Source organism: Eutrigla gurnardus (assembly GCF_963514095.1).
Source record: "Eutrigla gurnardus genome assembly, chromosome: 3".
NCBI classification, from domain to species: domain Eukaryota; kingdom Metazoa; phylum Chordata; class Actinopteri; order Perciformes; family Triglidae; genus Eutrigla; species Eutrigla gurnardus.
The window spans coordinates 9,291,797-9,311,968 of record NC_139917.1 but is presented as its reverse complement, the minus strand read 5'-3'; the positions used below and the strand labels follow the sequence as shown (position 1 = coordinate 9,311,968).

The 20,172-nt window shown below is 47.0% G+C and overlaps 1 protein-coding gene and 1 pseudogene across 2 annotated transcripts in view; one reads left to right on the top strand and one right to left on the bottom strand.

The window, feature by feature from the left end:
* The window catches only part of LOC311010881 (tubulin beta-4B chain-like), a gene marked incomplete at both ends in the record, with an annotated part of 69,311 nt that overhangs the window by 31,028 nt on the left and 18,111 nt on the right, over window positions 1–20,172 (bottom strand).
* LOC311010811 (pre-mRNA 3'-end-processing factor FIP1-like) overlaps window positions 19,011–20,172 on the top strand; it is a 16,373-nt pseudogene continuing 15,211 nt past the window's right edge. The window contains exon 1 of the transcript XR_014599425.1: window positions 19,011–19,037. The product of XR_014599425.1 is annotated as a pre-mRNA 3'-end-processing factor FIP1-like (transcript). The remainder of the gene's footprint in view (window positions 19,038–20,172) is intronic.

Here is a 20,172-nt window from a genome sequence, read left to right as displayed (position 1 = left end):
CGTATATTTGCTGAAGACGTCTGTCATCACCAAGACATTTTCCATGCCATTTCGAGCAGGCTCCAGCAGGGTGTAATCCATAGCCAGAATCTCATTTGGTCTTGATGCCAAAAGATGTCCCATGGGGTTTCGGGCAGCAGGCTGGTTGTCCTTGACACCGCTCGCAAGTTTGGCACCATTGTGCAACCTCTGTTGACATAGCTGGCCAATAGCACCTGGATCGCAGGAGAGCTAGGATCCTTTCCACGCCTTGATGGCCATGCTCTTGATGTACCTGTGTTAACACCTCGGGGACTAACACAGCAGGCAGGAGCAGCTGGAAGATTGGCTCAGCACCATCAGGGCGAAAGATCTGCCGATACAGGATGTCACCCCTCTTAACTAGCCGGCCCCATTGACGCAGCAGGATCAATGCACGTGAGGAGAGTTGTTGTCGCTCCATAGAACTGGGATGCCGGCCCTGCTCCCAGTACCTCTGGACTTCCTGAATGACTGAATCAGCCTGCTGCAGGGTGCGGATGTCATCAGGAGTCTTCTCAGGTAAAACAGTCACAGTTGCTTGAGTTACAGTCGCACTCACTTTGAGGGCCTGCTGGAGCGGTTCGGGGAGTGGTGTGCCAGAGAGCATGGCCGCCATGTCTGATGGACCAGGTGATTGCTGACGGGACAAAGCATCGGCATTTCGGTTACTTCTGCCAGAACGGTACTTGACCTCGAAGTCAAAAGAGGCCAATTGAGCTGCCCAACGCTGTTCTGTAGCGCCGAGCTTTGCAGTTGACAGATGACTGAGTGGATTATTGTCTGTGTAGACAATGCAGCGGTGGCCCAACAGATACTCTCTGAACTTTTCAGTCATGGCCCATTTAAGGGCTAGAAACTCCAGTTTCATAGAACTATAGTTCGTCATGTTACGTTCGGTGGGCCTCAGTCCCCGGCTGGCATAAGCTATGGGCCTCACCTTGCCTTCCCGCTCCTGTGAAAGCACCGCCCCCAAACCACCATAGCTGGCGTCGACCTCAAGGATGAAGGGCTGGGAGAAGTCTGCGTAGGCGAGCACTGGGGCAGTAGTGAGCTTGGTCTTGAGCGCCTCGAAGCTTGCTCTACACTCCTCTGTCCAGTTCTCAGTGGCAAGCTGTGGGGACCTCTGTCTGCACCTGGTTCCTCCAAATTCAGCGATCAGTCGGTGGAGCGGGGCTGCCAGCTTTGCAAAGCCCTCCACAAAGCGGCGGTAGTAGCTCACAAAACCCAGGAAGGACCGGAGCTCAGAGACTGTCTGGGGAGGCTGCCACTTGGCCACAGCCTCTATTTTGGCTGGGTCTGTGGCAACACCGTTGGCAGATATAACATGGCCCAGATAGCGCACCTCTGGCTGGAAGAACGCCCATTTGGAAAGCTTGGCCTTGAGTCTCTCCTGCTGCAGCCGAGCCAGTACCACATCTAACCGCTGAAGATGCTGCTGTACAGTAGAAGAGAACACGACAATGTCATCCAGGTACAGAAGCAATGACTGACCTTGTTGATCACCAAAGATTCTCTCCATTAATCTTTGAAAGGTACTGGGGGCGTTACAGAGTCCAAATGGCATACGGTTCCATTCAAACAGGCGGGATGGAGTGCAGAACGCAGTCTTGGGCCGGTCCTTCTCAGTGACTGGAACCTGGTTGTACCCACTGGCCAGGTCCATGGTGGAGAACCAGCGTGCACCCGTCAGGGCATCCAACGACTCCTCAATGCGTGGCAGCGGAAACGCATCTTTCCGGGTCTTACTATTTAGCTGCCGGTAATCAACACACATACGCAGGCTTCCATCCTTTTTCTTCACTAGCACAATGGGGGAGGCATAGGGGCTGCAACTCTCTCTGATCACCTGTGCAGAAAGAAGCTGATTAATGTGTTCCTTAACGGCCTCATAATCAGTAGGAGGAACGCGCCTGTAGCGTTGTTTGACAGGGGTCTCATCTACCAGAGGGATGTCATGAGAGATCCGGTTAGTGCAGCCTAGGTCACCGTCGTGGGCAGAGAAAATAGGAGTATATTTCCTAAGGAGAGACCTCACCTGACCCTGTTCTTCTGAGGACAAGGGAGACAGATCTAAACCCTCAATCTGATCCTGCATTGTAGGTAAGGCCGTCTGGGATGCTACAGTAGCTACAGTAGATGTAACTTCTGCGATTCCTGCGGGTAAGCTTACAACATTCACCTTTTCCAGGGTACCAACGACAGTGCGTGGATATAACAGCACCTCTACAGAGCCAACATTCACGATAGGTATATATGCTGTACCTCTAACCACCCTAACCAAAGATGCAGATGCCAGCAAACCAGCAGGTAATCCAGAGTCAAGGGGCTCAAACAACACTGTTGTATCAGAACACTGCTCTGAGCAAGTAGCTGCCACTATCCTCATCACACCACCTGCAATGCGACAGGCCCGCCTACCTCTGACCTTCACCCTCCCTATCAGCTCCTGAGGGGTCTGCGTGGTTACCTGATGGCACTTCTGCAACGCCTGTGTAACAGGTTGTGGGGCCTGAACAACAGAAGACAGTTTAAAAAATGCCAACCCATGCTGCCCAAAGAGTTCTTGGTAACATTTCTGGATCACATTCATTCCCAACACGCCAGGGGCCTGAAGTGAAGCATTACCAGGAAGGTCCTTTACGACCAAAACACCACACTGTAAAATCAGTTTGCCACACAACTCAACATCTAGCTCCAAGTATCCAAGGTAGGGAATACTTAGACCATTAGCTGCCCTTAGCTGTAACCAACTACAGGATTGAAGCCGCTCTTGGCCCCAAGGTTCAAAATGTTTGTGGAAGAAGCTCTCGGCAACAGTAGAAACCATAGACCCAGTGTCAATCAAACATGGCACCTTGACTCCACCCATAACAACCTCTAAATGGGGACAAGATGAAACCAGTTTTGGAGCATGAGCTAACTCGCCTAGCACAGGATGTGAGCCATTAAGGGCCCCACCCAAACTGTGGCTCTGCAGTTTGGTGGGTGCTAGTTTTCCGGAGCTGCTGTGGGTTCTGACTGCCGGGCAGAGGGCCGGGAAGCCTGCGAGGAGAACTGAGGACGAGGGGAAGCACGCACACCATCACATTCTCTCGCAAAATGACCAGGTCTCTGACAGCGGTTACATACTAGAGGCCCACGATTAGCTGAATGACTATGGGCATGAGGACGCTGCATACGAGCAAGGGTCTGGGTTAACCGATTAAGCTGTTCTTGTTGCTGCCTCAATATTTCCTTCATCTCATCCATTTCAGATGAATGGGGGATACTAGCAACAGAATGAGCACCCTGGACTCCATACTGAATGCCACTGATTGAAGGGACAGAGTTACTATGGCCTCTAAAGGCGCTAGGCAGACCTTCACGTTCCCACCTAATTGCTTCCCCTCTGACGTCGAGCAATGTAGCTGTAGGTTGACTACGCACAAACTGTTTAAGTTCTCGTCTTAAAGTGCTATCTACCACCTGCTCAACAAACTGATCCCGCAACAGACCCTCTGCATTAAGCATTCCAGCTGGTGCGCGCTGCTTTACTCTTCCCATAAGACTCATCAGGGCAAGGGAGAACTCAAGTAACGTTTCTCCTTCATGTTGCTTACGAGAGAAGAAAGCTTCCTGCAAGGCCACGTAAGACTCAGAGCAGCCATAGAGTTCCTGTAGTATTACTACTATCCTAGCCGGATCCCCACGCTCTGTACTGGAGCGGTATTTAATTTCTTCCCCTCGCTTCCCCCTCTAGATGGTCATAGAGAAAGAAAGCCTGATCAGCTGTGGATAAATGACGAGCCCTCATACATGACTGTACTTCCTCAAGCCACTCAGTCAATGCTATCCCTGACCTTCCCCTGAATATGGGGCACTTTCTATCTCGAGGCACAAACACTAACCTCTCGGCTGCCGGGACGCTGGCAGTGGCAGTAGGTGGTGCTGATGAGGTCGAAGGTGTGGCACTAGGGGGTGGTACTACAGGGGCTTGCTCTTGACGCAACCTCTCATTGTCAGCCTTCAACTGTGCAACCAGATCTCGCAACTCTTGCATTTCCTCCTCCATACTACAGCCTGATAGGTGAAGCTAAACTACAGCCCAGTACACCAAGACAAGAAAACCTCACCAGGCTGACCACAGCTTAACACACTAACTGCTGCTTTGCCTCCAAACAAACAAAAAAAAACAACAACAAAAAATAAAGCACCACGTGGAATGGAACATACGTCTCAGCCTTCAAAGTACATCCTGTCAACAACGCCAATTTGTGGCGTTCGGTATTAGAGAGGTCGACCAGCAAGCTGGTATAATTAGAGGAGGAGCCAACAACGCCACCCTGGGAATTTCACCCAAGGAATAAGATTCTTTTTACCTCTGACCAAACTGGTCACTCAAAAGAAAGGCACAAAGGTCCGTTATACGATGAGGCCAGAGACGTAATTCCATCCACAAGACTTTTATTTTTAAATCCAACAACCACAGACCAGCATACACATAATCAATAATTAAAAGGGCAAAGAAACATGGGGGAAGCTGAGGCTTACCAGTGGGGAGGTGGGCCACCAGGAGGGGAAAGGTCCATAAGAGGGGGTCACCCCAATCACACGTGTAAGCACATCCACACACACACACACGTGAAGGATCACACCCGGGGGAGACCACACAGCACACAGGAGGGAACTCCACCACCGGGGAACACCAACCCCAACCACTTTAGGCTCTCGTCTTCTAAAACGAACAGGGAACAGAATACAAATTAGTGAACAGATCACAAAAATGAACAAAACAATCACATTAACTGCTGTAAAAATAAAGATGATACGGTTAACAAAACAAAACCAGATGAATGGTGGGGATGAAATAACACAATAACTGAAGTTCAAAGAAATAAACACTCAATTTCCCAAAACAATATAAAAAGGGTTTAACCAATTAGAAAATACACAAAACTATAGAATAAGCACACTGACACTACTTTACTAAAATGGCCAGGACTAAAATAACTAAGGACAAGATGAGCAATACGTCATCAAACAGACAGACGATGCGCAAATCAGCGGCAGGTAACGCCGCGCTGACCGCAATAACAGCGGAGGGCAAAGTCTTGATGACCGCAATAACAGCGGGAGGCAAAGCAGCAGCGTGGTTAAAGGTGGAAGTAGCTGTTACACTCCTGGCTACCGGACACAAACCCGCAGTCCCAATCTGGCCGTACTTATGAGCCAGCTGAGGAGGGGAAGCGGACGAGCCCTCGGATGTTATTCTGCCACTGAGTGGATACCAGCTGTGATCGGTGAGCGCCTCATGGCAGAGGAAAGGACGAGGGTCCACGGCATCTGCTGCAGCAGCGGGCACACCGGAAGTGAGGTAGCTACGGCGACAGAGGGAGAGCAAAACGGACCGCTACCTGTCTTTATAGTATGCCGGCATACACTGATTGGCTGTCGATTGAAAGCAATCACGAGCACAAGAAAACACAGGACCATGCAAACCGGAGCAGAACACAAGACTCTATCCTGCTACACAATGTTCAATCTTTTAATTTGAATTCAAGTTCTCCTGTACATTTGAGTCTGCTGTCCTGGTTATGACTGCATATACTGTACGATGCTACTCACTGATTTAATGTAGGCTACAGATAATCCTATGTGATAGACTCCACCCAGAGGATATGTTTAACTTTTTTTTTTTATTTTGTCGGGTGAGATTTTCTGTAAAATGCCAGAACTAGAATCCAATGGCGTAGCCACGGGTGTGCCAGGGTGTGCCGGTGCCACCCACAGAGGCAGCTGGCACACCCCCAAAAATTGCCGTCAGACGATGCTTTGCGACACCGTCACCTGACAAGTGGCAACCTGCCAAGTTTGCTGACGCGCATGTGGCCTCTACAGTGGGCAGGTGTGCACCCATCAGGAGTGATTCTGACTTGCCGACTGTCGTTGTGGATTATGATCCTTGACAGACAGCTGTTCGAACTGAACAACCGTTTTCAGAGTGACTCTTATGGAATAATGAAGGCTGCTACCTCCCTGCTGCCTGCATCAGGCGCGTTTTGCCAGCTGGACGCATTGCGCGGGCCGAGCAGGCATTATGGACTTGGTTTGGAGGCCTCTGAATTGACTGTGTTTGCGCAACTCATCAAACGGAAAGTGAACGGGGGACATCAGTTCCCGTCCATTATTGAAGTGTTGGACTCATGTGACAAAGATGTTTTTCCCAACATGAACTGTTTACTGCGTATTCTGATAGCACTGCCTGTTACAAGTTGCTCTGTGGAGCGCCTGTTTTCAGTTGTAAACCGGATTAAATCCACCAGCAGAGCTACAATGCTCACAGAGAGACTGAATAGCATCTCGCTGCTCATGTTTGAAAAAGAGCTCGCGGAGAAACTGGACTCTGATGAAATAATAAATGCGTTCAAGGCCAAGCCACGCCGTCTTGCCCTTTAAATTGAGAGCTGCGCAGTGCGCACAGGTAAGCAGCAATATCGTTGTGTCCTTTACTCCTGATAAGCCCAATAGTTGTGTTCAGATGGTTAAAAAGCTTTGTTGATCATGCGTAATGTGGATACGTTATGGCTCTATGAGAGCGCACGAGTACGCGCACGAGTGTGTCATATTTCACTATGTTCATCTCATTGGGCACTGTGTCTGTGTGTATGTTTTTGCGGTGTTTTATGTTTGAGAACACAAAGTGTGCTTTTTCTATTACCTTGTTATTGATTTATTTGAGAGCATGTCACATGTGTGAATGTTTAGAGCTGATGTGAACTACTGTTGACTATTACTGATAGAAGCACACAACGTGTGGGTATTTTTTGTGTTATGAATGTTGTATTCGAGAGAGATACATTCTTTTGAATGTTTGTGGAGGTGTAACACTGTTGAAAATAAATTTGGCACACCCAGTATTTGCTGGTGCACACCCAATGTCTTTTTTTCTGGCCAAGCCAGTGCTAGAATCCAAAAGGAGTTTCTTCCAAGGTATGTTTTCTTATCCAAGAACATTTCCTTACTGTTCAGTGTGCACATCTTGAACATAATGCAGCTATTATACTGAAATGTGGACCTCAAGTCGTCAAACCAATTCTGACACATACAGATGAATATCCCACATGTGCCACAAGGCTTATTTTTCAGGTATGTAATTTTGGCAAATTTGCATAATTAAAATTAGTTAATAAATGTATTATAAACGTATTATTCTCCTTGACCTTTTGACCTCAAGTCGTCAGACCAACTCTGACGTATACAGGTGGATATCCCTCAATATAAAACCAACTTAATGCCAGTCTCTGACGGGTCATAGTTCGGTTTCCATGACAATTATTGACGCGTCCAAAAGAGACGGAGCATTTTTTTTCCTCATATTTGTCAAATGTATGTTAATTTTCTTGTATTGTTTCGTCATTACTTGTTCAGGACACTGTGACAGGACATCATCATCTTCTGCCTCGTCATGAAATAACGTTTCTACTTCCTGTCCTCCATGACAACCATGAACACCACGGAGTCCGTCCACAGAACCCGAACCAGCAGGCTTCTGGACTCCCCTGTTAACCCCAGAAACCCCTGGGTGTCCAATAAAACACCATAACAAGAGTGTTGTTTTCTTATTGCTCAATACATTATTTGTGGTTTGAATGATGAATACTGCTGGACAATTCAAGCGTTTGAACATTTTTGTTGTTCAAACGCTGATTCAGCTCCCGATTCAGCCTGATTCCTGATTCAGCTCCCGAAAGCATGACTGTCAGTTTGTTCTGCTGCACCCTCAGGTGGTGGATGACTGCTACTACACCTTCCTCAATGATGAGACTGGAGGTCCACTTTGCTCCATCCTCTAGAGACATCCCATCTTTCTCATAGGATTTGTATAAAGCCCATGCAGTCATGGTCACATTTACCTGTTGAGGTCACATTTACCTGTTGAGGTCACATTTACCTGCTGCCTCCAAGTTCCCATAAAAAGAGCACAATCATTGTTAAAAGAATTTTCCCGTAAACGAATAAATTCACCCAAGGAGGAGATCGGAGACATAAGTAAAGTCGACGTCTGACTTTAATCTTGTACAAGAGGAGCAGTTACAATGCAACAACGTGTGAGGATGCTACAGAGAAAGTGCTTAAATCACTGTTGTGACTTGAGTCTTTTAAAGGCACAGGAGATAACGCGTCACTGACAGTTAACCTTCATGTAGAACAAGACATCATGACTACCAGGCCTCTGATAACATTTAGGTCAGCAATGGGGATACTAAAGTAATAAACAGTTCAACACATAAAGCTGTAACCTTAACAAAGAAAACTTTTAGACATGTGGTTATACAAAATTCTTATGACATTCCCTCCTGTTTATGCTTATCTCAAGCATAATCATTAGTTAAATTTTGTGGAGTGTGTAATGGGAATTTTGGATGTTTGTACTTTATAATCAGAATATTTGTCAGGCTGACGCCATCCGCATCTCCTCATCTTTACTGTTATGCTATGACGAACATGAATGTCTGTTTGTAGATGATATGAACATGAGTGCCACATTGACATAAGATACTTTCAGGACTATGACGCCTGTGTTCTGTAAATCTTGACCTTGCCTGTACATCTTGTCTTTGTAAGATAGGACATGATCCGTCCTTTGGTTCCTCCTCCTTAAAAGGGAGTACTGTTGTTGGACTCAGGGTCGTTCCTGCTGAGTCTGAACCATTGTATCAGAAGGCAGGGGTGAACAGTACTTTCTTCTGCAGATTAGAATACTTAGTGAAATAAACCTCGGAGAAAGAGCTGATCCTGGTTGTTGATCTTTATTGGGCAGATTCATTTTTCCACAACAATTGGCGTCCCTGGGTGGGCACCAAGAGTGAGAGGCGCGTGCGGACGAGGACTGACGGTGAAATCTGTGCACAGTGGAGCGACGCTCCTACTCCAACCTCGGCATAAAATCCAGCTGGGAAAATGGGGGCCTAACGTCCAACTATCGGGCGTGCTCTCTCACTGTTGGTGCCCGCGAACCTGGTGGAGGGATCTCTTCAATATTCTCCGGTGAGTTTCTTTTCAAATTGTGGGCCAAAGACGAGGGTTGAGGTACAGTTCGAGTCTGTCAGCTCCCCTCCTCTGCAGGTGGTTCGAGTCCACTTGTTATTGACGTCTGGTTGTGGTACCAAAGACGAGGGTTGAAGTCCCTCCTCTGCAAGTGGTTCGAGTCCACTTGTTATCGACGTACAGTGCGAGTCTGTGCAAGGGTCGGCCAGCAGCTTGATCAACTGCTCTTTTCAGTTCGAGTCTGTTAAGTATAAGGTTTGGTAAAAACGTTTGTCTCACGGACTAGTTCCGTTTGGAGGGATTTACAGCAACGTTTTCTTTGGTTGTCTTCGAGTGGGGATGTGCATATCGGTCCGCCAGTATCGATACTTCCAGTTTGGAGTGTGTTTTGTTTAGAATCAGTCTTCACATCAAAATATCGATTCCAAGTCCACTTTTGCAGGAAATATTAATGCATTGTAAAAGTCGTAATTTTCATATACACATGGACATCCAACAGTATCAGTGTCGGTATTAGTATCGGTGATACCAGCCTTGGTATCACCTGGTATTTGGATCGAAAGGAAGACAGTGGTAAAAGCACATCCCTATCTTCGAGCCAGTAGGACAGCTGAGTTAGCTGGCAGATTTGGCCACTGCCAGTGTTATTCACCCAGACGGGTTAAGTCGGTTCAACAAATGGGTGATAAGCGCTTTTTTCTTTAGAAGGGACCCTATAGCTTGCATTGTGTGTAGGTGCCTTGCGAGGACCAGGACCTAGTTGTCATTTTCTGTGTGTTGTTCTCGTTTGTGCCCTTTTCATCGTTTTCCATCTCTGATTATCCTTTGCCTGTATGTCTGTGTGTGTGGTGGAGATTGGAGAAATATATTATTAAGTAATATTAACTGTGAATAGGGACCTTGTGGTATCCCAAGGTCTCATCAACAGCGCTCCCCCTCTGCCCTCCCTTCCTCCGCTGCAGGGGAGAGAGAGAGGAGAGAGAGAATAGAAAGGGAAAAACCCTTTCCTCAAAAGTTTTGTTGCCGTTTGTTTTTGAACTCAGCCTACGGACTGTTTTCAAGAACAAAAACAAAATCAATCAAACAATTGACATACCGGTTCGACTTTAACGAAAGCCTAAATTAAACGCGAAAATGGGGTCAGCACAAAGCAAACGGGATAATGGCCTGGCTCTTAGCCCAAACCTCCAGTATATGATCACAAACTATGGTGAATCTTGCGTCGATCAATTTGAAATTTGGGTCACTGAGTGCGGTTTTCCCAATAGAGGCAGTTTTAGTCTCAGGCAATTGGAAATTCTAAAAGGCAACCTCAAGCAAAGAAGGAGGGCCGGGGAGAGTGACGGGCACATCTGGATCAGACAGACGCCCATCCCAGCCATGGGACACGTGAGCACACCAGCACACCCACACAGCCTACACAAGACAATTGCAGTTCCATACTCAAGGCCATTGATCACTTAGAAAACTCACACACATCAGAAAACAGAAAAATTGACGGAATGTATGCCTCACTAAACTCAGCTGCCTATCGGAATTTACCCACAATAACACTCACTGTTGAAGGCACACCCTTCACTTTTTTGGTAGATTCAGGAGCAACAGAGTCTGTTATACGACACACAGAGTTAAAAACAACACCCAAATTGAGCGGCAGATGTGCAAAATCTGTCGGGGCCTCGGGTACCTTGGTGACAGAGCCATACACTGTCCCACGGACATGTGTAGACAAGCAGAAGGGCAGTTTTAAACATTCTTTTGTTTTGTCAAATTTATGTCCGATAAATCTTGTGGCGAGAGACCTTATGTGTGTTTTGAGCATAAACATAAGCTCAGGGCAAGAAGGCCTCACCATACTTAGAAATGTTTCACACAATCAGGCTTTTTTCACTTCCCTCGGCACAGAAATAACTTATCAGTATCAGTGGCACTTCCCCTCCTCTGACCTCGCTGCAATAACAAACATACTCACACACACAGCTGCACTCACACACGCTGATGTCATGCACCACACAGACTTGTTTTGTGCTGCACACGCTTCCACAGGGAAAGATGAACCATTTGAACAAACATGGTTTGGACAGAACAGCCTGTGTGATAACCTAAAACTGCTCTATCTGTATTGGGATGACGCACGATGTGTAATCTCTGTGTGCCTGTCTGATATTTCGTTCCAAGTGCCGCAGTTCCCGTTTGTTTCCTTGATCAAAGGAGGGGAGTCACAAAACTTGGAACCTTGGCTGAAAAAATGCATCGATGCAACTGAGTGGACACGAACGGATGACCCCAACACCGAGTATCATCAGGGGTTAAAGGTGCACCGAGTTAAAATTCAAAAGGCGATCGCTGCTCGAAGAACCGTCGAAATTAAACTTCAAAACCCAAAGGTATCTCACGCACCACACCTCACACCTCCACACACGAGGATGATGGTCAATAATGTCAGTGACATCCCAGAGCTAAAACAGGTACCACCAGAGGTATGGGCACGACACAAACATGATGTAGGGTTGATAAAGAATGCTGAACCAATTGTAATCACTCCAAAATCCTCCTACTGGCCCTGCCAGCGGCCATATCCACTAAGGAAAGAGGCTGTGGAGGGCATCAAACCGGTGTTTGAGGCCTTCCTCAGAGCAGGCGTCATCGTCCCCTGCGAAAATTCACCCGTCCGCACGCCGATATGCCCAGTGAGAAAGATTCGGCCTCCAGGCGCGCCAGATGAATGGAGGTTTGTCCAGGATCTGCAGGCGGTAAATGCAGCAATCCACGCGCGCGCCCCTACGGTACCAAATCCTCACACAATCCTCTCACAGGTCCCACCTGAAAGTAAGTGGTTTTCTGTTGTTGATTTGGCTAATGCCTTCTTCAGCGTCCCCATACATCCCGACAGCCAGTACTGGTTCGCATTCACATTTGAAGGTAAAACGTACACATTCACCCGTCTGTCCGAATCTCCCACCATTTTCAACGCCGCTCTGCGCGACAATTTAGAATCCTTAAGTCTGCCACAAAACAGCGCCTTGCTGGCATACGTGGATGATTTAATGATTTGTTCTCCCACACGAGAAGCCTGCGTGGCTGACACGCTGGCCCTGCTAAAACACCTGGCCGACAACGGCCACAAGGTCAGCTCATCCAAATTACAGTTCGCCTGTAATCAGGTCACCACTCTGGGGCTCCCTGATTGCAGCCGACCTTTTACACAAACTGTTGACGAGAAGGGGCACTACATGACTTCCTTGTTACTGCAGGACTATGGGGGGCAAAAAAGGCCTGTCGCCTATTTCTCATCCAAACTTGATCCCGTGGCAGCCGGCCTTCCGGCTTGCCTCAGAGCTGTGGCCGCAGCTAAGAAAGCGGTCGTAGCTTCACGTGACATTGTAGGTTACTCTCCACTAACCTTATTAGTACCACATGCAGTCTCTATGATCCTTTTAGAGAAGAAAACTTCACACCTGTCCCCTGCGCGGTGGCTAAGATACAACACCATTTTACTGGAGCTGCCTAACATCACTGTACAACGCTGCACCATACTAAACCCTGCGACTTTGCTCCCCACAGTTAAAGATGGGGAGCCCCATGATTGTGTGGCTGTCATTAACGAAATCTGTTCCCCCAGACCTGACCTCCGGGAAACACCACTTGACAACCCCGACATGGAGCTCTTTGTGGACGGCTCAGCATCAAGGAACCTGGAAACAGGCCTCAACCAATCAGGGTTTGCAGTCACCACATTACACGAGACACTTTTGGCTGAGCCTCTCCCATCTAACTATTCAGCACAGGCTGCAGAGCTGGTGGCTCTGATTGAGGCATGCAAACTGGCTAGAGGTAAGACTGTCACTATTTTCACCGACAGCAGATACGCGTGGGGGGTTTGCCACTCTTTTGGACAAATTTGGGTCAACCGGGACTTTCTGACTGCATCGGGCAAACCCATTGCTCACCACAGACTGGTTGCTTCTCTCCGTGATGCTTTGCTGTTGCCACGTCACATCGCCATATGCAAATGCGAAGCACACACACACCAAACAGACTACGTTTCACAAGGAAACGCCTGTGCTGATTCTGCAGCCAAGGTCGCTGCTAAGCAACCTTTGATAACACAGCTCACTATCACTTCCAGCCCAGCTGTAACACCCAATGCAGACTTACAAGAACTACAGACCAGAGCAACACAGGGGGAGAAACATGCTTGGAAACGGGCAGGCGGGGTGGTGAAACAAAATGTCTGGTATGGTCCCAACGATAAGCCCTGCCTACCAGGCTATTTGTTTCACTACTACGCTAAATTGACGCATGGTCAAGACCACGCGTCAAAAGAGGGGATGACACGTGACATCCAGAGACATTGGTTCACTAAAGGCTTCTCACTCTACTCCCAAAATTTTTGCAAAAGATGCGTGATCTGTGCAACAAACAATGTGGGCAGAGGCATCAGGGTCAGACAGAGCGCCCATCCCCCAGCAAGCAGACCGTTTGATCACCTACAAATGGATTTCATAGAACTAACACCAAGTGAGGGAAAGAAATTCTGCCTTGTGATGGTCGATATGTTTTCAAAATATGTCGAGGTTTTTCCCACTTCCAAACAAGACGCGTCGGCAGTGGCAAAAGCCTTACTTATACAAATTCTTCCCAGATGCCCTCACGGATTTCGAGTGACAACGGGACCCCTTTTGTAAATGCCACGCTTAAAAGCATCAGTACCTTGGGTTCGACCTGAGGCGACATTGTAGCTATCACCCAGCTAGCAGTGGGGCGGTAGAACGCGAAAATGGGACCCTAAAGAACAAACTTGCCAAATGTTGCGAGGAAACAAAACTACCCTGGACTAAGGCCCTCCCCATTGTGTTGATGTACATGAGGGGGAGAATCAGGTCCAGAAATAACCTCAGCCCATTTGAGATCCTGTTCGGCCGGCCTTTGCGAACCGGGATTGGGCCTGAGCTAAGACAACTCCCTGAGACAGGGCATTGTGAGGATGAAATGTTGCGGTATTGCGCACACCTAACCTCTGTTCTCTCTGATATTCACAAACAGGTGAAAGACGCACTGCCAACACCCACCACACAAAAACTGCATAACCTGGAGCCAGGTGACTGGGTCGTGGTCCGAGATCTGAGAAGGAAAACTTGGCGATCACGAAGGTGGAACGGGCCCTACCAGGTGCTGCTGGTTACAGAAACTGCAGTAAAGATCGCAGAGAGAGCCACCTGGATCCACGCCAGCCACTGCAGAAGGATCCCAGGGCCATCAGCCGACGCTCCTACACAGGCCGATCAGAGACAGCCCGCCACTCCAGAACGGGGGGCGACGTCAGCTGCACCAGCTGACTACGCATCTCCTCCTGCTTCTCCTGCTGCAGATCGAGCCCTACTTCGGCCTCGCAGGCCTGGACCGACCAGAACTACCCACGGTGGACGTCGCCCCGGTCACCCGGCCGGAACAGAACGCCTGGTACCGAGCCGTCGCTCTGGCCGCCAGATTGGTGACGAATGAGAGTTGTTATGTCTGCGCCCAACTCCCCAATGGCGTGGGCACAGCACTGCCTGTGGCACCCTGGCCACTGAACATCTCTGAGACCATGGGGGTCATGGTGGCCTTCACCAAGCCTGTGGAATCACCAGAACGAATCATCACAAACCTTGCTCCTTGGTTGGAGGATTTGAACATCAGCGTCGTCAGAAATGTTACAACTGCTCTGAGTGAGGTGCACCATTCAATAATGACAACAAATCCCACACGGCAACGAGGAGCTGTGTGCTTTGTGAGAGAGTGCCGGGCATCGCTTGACCACAACCTGGGCACGTCCTTTTGTAACCAGACAGTCAAGGCCACGTGTGGCAGCGCATGGAACTCTGCATACACCAAACCTGAGTGCAGGGGCGTGAACCCTTACCTTGGCAGATTGAACCTCACACATACACACAGTCTAGGCAGAGAGGGGGAGGACAACCCCGTGGTAACCATGCCCTCTAGCGATGGGTTTGGTGCATTGAGACAGCATGTGTGGGTGTGTGGACAGCACGTCTATCAGTCCTTGAGACCAGGCTGGTGTGGGTCTTGCTATCTCGCCAGACTCTTGCCTTCTGTTGCCATTGTGCCGAGCCTGGAATATTTTCACACTCATTACAGTCACTACTACAGACCGCACAGGGCCAGGCGCACGGCAACACGTGTTTCACAACCCGAGAAGGGGCTCTCGGGAATCCTCCCCTGGTGGGGGACTGTCAACAATGCACATAAGATTGATGAAATATCCCTGGAACTCGAAAATCTGACTGAACTCACAGCTGCCGGCTTTGCAGCATTGTCCCCTGTTGTCCAGGGCATCAGAAACGTGGCTCTGCAAAATAGAGTCGCCCTCGACTTGACCCTAGCCTCACAGGGAGGCGTGTGCCATGTCATAGGGACAAAATGCTGTACCTTCGTGCCTGCAATAGATGACAACATGACCCATGTTGTTGCCCACCTGAACGAACTGTTACACAGAGAGAAAAGCAAAGACTCTGAGGCTTTTGAGGGCTGGGACATTTGGTCCTGGCTCACAGAGGGGGGGTGGAAAGCCACCGCCATCAGATTCCTATCACCTGTGTTGATGGTTGTGGTTGTAATGTTGCTGGTCGTTTGTTGTGTACTGCCCTGCTGCCGAGCTCTCGTGGGTTCGGCGGTGAGCTCTGCCGTAGGACAGTACCCGAAAATCACCATTGTTCCAGATGAAGATCTGTGGGTACCGCCCTTTTTGGACTCAGATAGTGAGTCAATCTGATATGTTAACTCACACATAGATGTTAGAAGGGGATCACACTACAACTTCATGCTTAATAATAAAACCCTTTTTGTGTGAACCTTGAAATGTAATTGTGTGCGAATTGTCTCACTCAGGAACCGTCTGTCTACCTGTCCGAACTTAGTTCCTTTACCTTCTACAGCTCAACCAGTCCGCTACAAAGGGGGAGGGTGGTTTAGAAGCCCTTCGTCTCAACCCGGTGAAGAATGGCAAACAACTTTGTCAGGGGGCTGTAGATTTTAGAAAGCAGCTGAGCTACGATGGTAGATTATGGGGCCCTGAGGTAGAAATTCGTTCAGATACATGTATGTTATATCCTCACTCCACCTGCTAATCATATTTTGTGCATCATTTTCCCTGTAAGGTGAAGGTTTCAAAGCACCAGGTCACTACACCTGACCTGTATGTTTGAGGGAAGGGTGGTCTGTATCAGAAAGAGAAAGCAGGGTTGGAGGGTTCTTTATCCATTTCTTTTTCCTTATTATTGGTATATTTGTGATTATTGTGCTCATAGCAGACATGTTATCAGTAGAGTATAGAAGGTTGTATACTCCTGGGAAAGAGGTTCTGTTACTGGTACCATTATGGCAACTCCTGATATGAAATTGTTTAGCTTGTGCTTTTAATGATATGATTTTCTTGTTTGATCAATATTGCTTGTTCACTATTTCCACATGCATGTGTAATGAAGAATGCAATTAAGAACAGCTTATGTTTTATTCTTTCATAATATAAAAGGCTTTTTCTCCAGGTTCAATGCATGCCCTGTTAAACCTTGCCGTAAATTAGAGACATAGACAATTATAAATTACCTTTTCTAGTGAACATAAAATGTTCAAAGGGGGGACTGTAATGGGAATTTTGGATGTTTGTACTTTATAATCAGAATATTTGTCAGGCTGACGCCATCCGCATCTCCTCATCTGACTGTTATGCTATGACGAAAATGAATGTCTGTTTGTAGATGATATGAACATGAGTGCCACATTGACATAAGATACTTTCAGGACTATGACGCCTGTGTTCTGTAAATCTTGACCTTGCCTGTACATCTTGTCTTTGTAAGATAGGACATGATCCGTCCTTTGGTTCCTCCTCCTTAAAAGGGAGTACTGTTGTTGGACTCAGGGTCGTTCCTGCTGAGTCTGAACCATTGTATCAGAAGGCAGGGGTGAACAGTACTTTCTTCTGCAGATTAGAATACTTAGTGAAATAAACCTCGGAGAAAGAGCTGATCCTGGTTGTTGATCTTTATTGGGCAGATTCATTTTTCCACAACAAGTGTGAGAGAGAAAACCCTGTCAGGCAGTTTCTTAGCAACTTCAGTATCCATCTTTACATTCGGGCAGGGAAATTCTCTCACGGCCCCTCTGCCTACAGGCGACCGCCATAGACGGATTACCGCATGGGCAAAGTGGGCGTGTGCCCAGGGCCCCAGAGCCAATAGGGGCCCTTGGCCTTCAGAGTTGTTTTTTTGTTTTTTTTTTGGTACAATTTAAAAAATATATTGGAATGGCTGTGGTTTTGAAAATGTAGTATGATAATAAAATAATTTGAATGTTTTAGAAATTATAAGATTAAATCAGTAATGTGTGATGACACAATGACGTACGTATGTACGTATGCTGGGGGTCAACCGTACATTGCATTTTCAAAATGGAGAAGCGGGAGCTCAGTGGATCAGCTAAAAGAAAACAAAGGAAAGAAAAAGAAGCTAAAGATGCTGCTTTGGTGCAGCAAATCCCATCCATCGCAACATTTTTCACCAGAAAAGTGGGGCAAGATGATGGTGCTACTCATAGCAGCGGTAGTAGCAGTACTACAACTCACCGGGACGACCTGCAGGATGCTAACACTGCTAGCGCAAGTTCACCGGAGACGTTTGGTAGCGGTGGAGCGGCGCTGCCTCCTACGGAAACCTTAGCGGACAGTGCTAGCAGAACTACTAGTAATGCAATATAATATGTATATTGTCCTGTACATGGCAGGTGTCAAACAAAACAGACCTAAAATGACAGTAATTTTGTGGTTGTTGCGGTGTTGTTATGTGCGTAATGGGAAGAGCGCCTTTGCGCCTACTATTTGCGTGTGTAGGCAGGGGCCCGTGGCGAGTTTGTGTCCAGGGCCCGTGGTCATGATAATCCGTCTATGTGTGTATCAGTAAATTTGAAGTCACAGACTCTATGAGTTGTGTACTTGTAGATTTTTTTTCTCTCCACAAATACAACACAACACTTACACATTCACAAATTCTTAATTACAGGTGCACAAATCCTATTTTACAAGTCACAGATTAAAAAACTGACACGCTCACATTTTTGCTCCTATTGTCTATATTTGGGCAAAACATATTTGTGTACCTGTATCAGACAATGTGAAGTTGTGGACAAAATTTGAATGTGTGCAAATCTGAATGTGAACTTGTGCAATAAATGTTCAATGTATGTAAAATAATTTCCCACGAAAATATTTGTGTTCTTTTAAAACACAAACACAAATCGAGAAGTACAACTGCGCAAATCTTCCCCACGAGTCACAGATTCTGTTTCCTTCACCTACAAATCACAAATCCCACCTCCACTGAGATATGTGGAGCAAAACGATCTGTGCATTCAGTCTATGGTGCAAAAGGCGGGTGCTGATCTGAGAGCGACTGATCCCACAGCCAATCAGAGGAGAGGGGCTTTCCCCCCCACAGCCAATCAGAGGAGAGGGTGGATTCAGCACTTGCTAGCAGCAGAGACAGCGATATAGGCAACTTTCAAGGTAGGTTGTATCTTTAACCACATTAATAAATAAACCCCGACGCGAAGCTGAGAAATTTAGCGTCCTGTCACTTTTCCTCTGTTTTGGTAACCATCCTCCCGGCCGTGTGCATTTGTTTTCAATGAATATACGTATGTGTGTATTGTTGTAGTCTTATCTGTCAAACTGTAAGAGAGGAGAGCTGTGACCCCGGGTCAGATCGGCTCATGCAGGTTTCGTTTTCAGAAAACAGACGTGGAAGGAAGAGAGTCAGATTCATATAACTTATATGCTCTTTTACAAGATGATTCTTTCTAGGTTTAAAACATTTATCTATAAAAAAGACTAGTTAATATCTATGCTTGAAAGATCTCAAGGTAGTAAAGTAAATTACTCCTATTCTCCTCTGCCTTCTAGGAAAATGACGGATCCTGGTGGTTCATCTCAGGTGAGTGTCATATCATTTAAGCAATGAACCCATTTAGCATATTTATGTTGTTGCATTTTGTGTTATGAGACATTGACTTGCCATAACAAATTGAAAAATATTATTGTATTTTAATTTCCAGTATCCATCACTCAGTCAACACCCACATTTATAACATTTGTTATTTCCTCCTGTCTAGGCAATGTTGCTTGACCATATCCTGAACAGGCTTTACAACCGGCTGTCAGGCTGGCTTGAAAGGGCCCCTCAAGATTATGATTTTCTAGAGTTCACCATTTCTCAGGAGCTTGTCATACTCAGCGCGTGTTCTGGCCAGCTTCAGATACCGCAGAATATTTTCAGTTTGTTAACAGAATTGCATGCCCTTGTGGCTGCTATAAATGAACAAGATCAAGTTGTTACAGTTTCCCTGGAGAGAGGACAGATTAGTCACCCTAGACTTATTTTAAGCGAGGAATATGTGTCTGAGCTTCTTAGTATGGGGTTATCAGTAACCTGTATAGCCCATCTTCAAGGGTTTTCCAGGTGGACACTCCAGAGACGGATGACAGAGTGGGGTCTCTCTGTTAGGGGTCTATACAGTACGTTATCAGATGAGGAGCTAGACAGCTTGATCTCAGATATCCACACCATGCCGGATACCGGATGGTGATGGGACTGCTACGGGCATGAGGATGGAGAGGAGAGGGGTTAAAGACAGGGAGTGAGAAAGATAGAAGTCATGTAAAAGTCATGTAAAACTACGTCAGAGCAGGTCAAAGCCTGAGGAGCAACACATGAAACTCTTTCAACCTCTTCCTCCTCTCTTGATTGATCTCTCACCCTACCATCTGTCCAGCAATAAAGAGGTTGTGATGTTCAGTTTGTTTTACAGTTTTTCTCAATTGTTTACACACAAATACTGGTACTTGAGACACAATGACCACAACATGTAACTCATGCACCAACCCCCTGAACTAACTCTGCTAAACTGCAAGCACAATTCCTGCTTTACACTCAAATTGCAGTTTTAAAACACACTTTTTCAAAACACTACACACAATTCTCTGCATTTGGCACCATTTTCATGAAGAAAATCTCTTGTTTTCACAAGGAACACACTGCCATTCAAAATTGTAAAGTTAATTTCCCTACT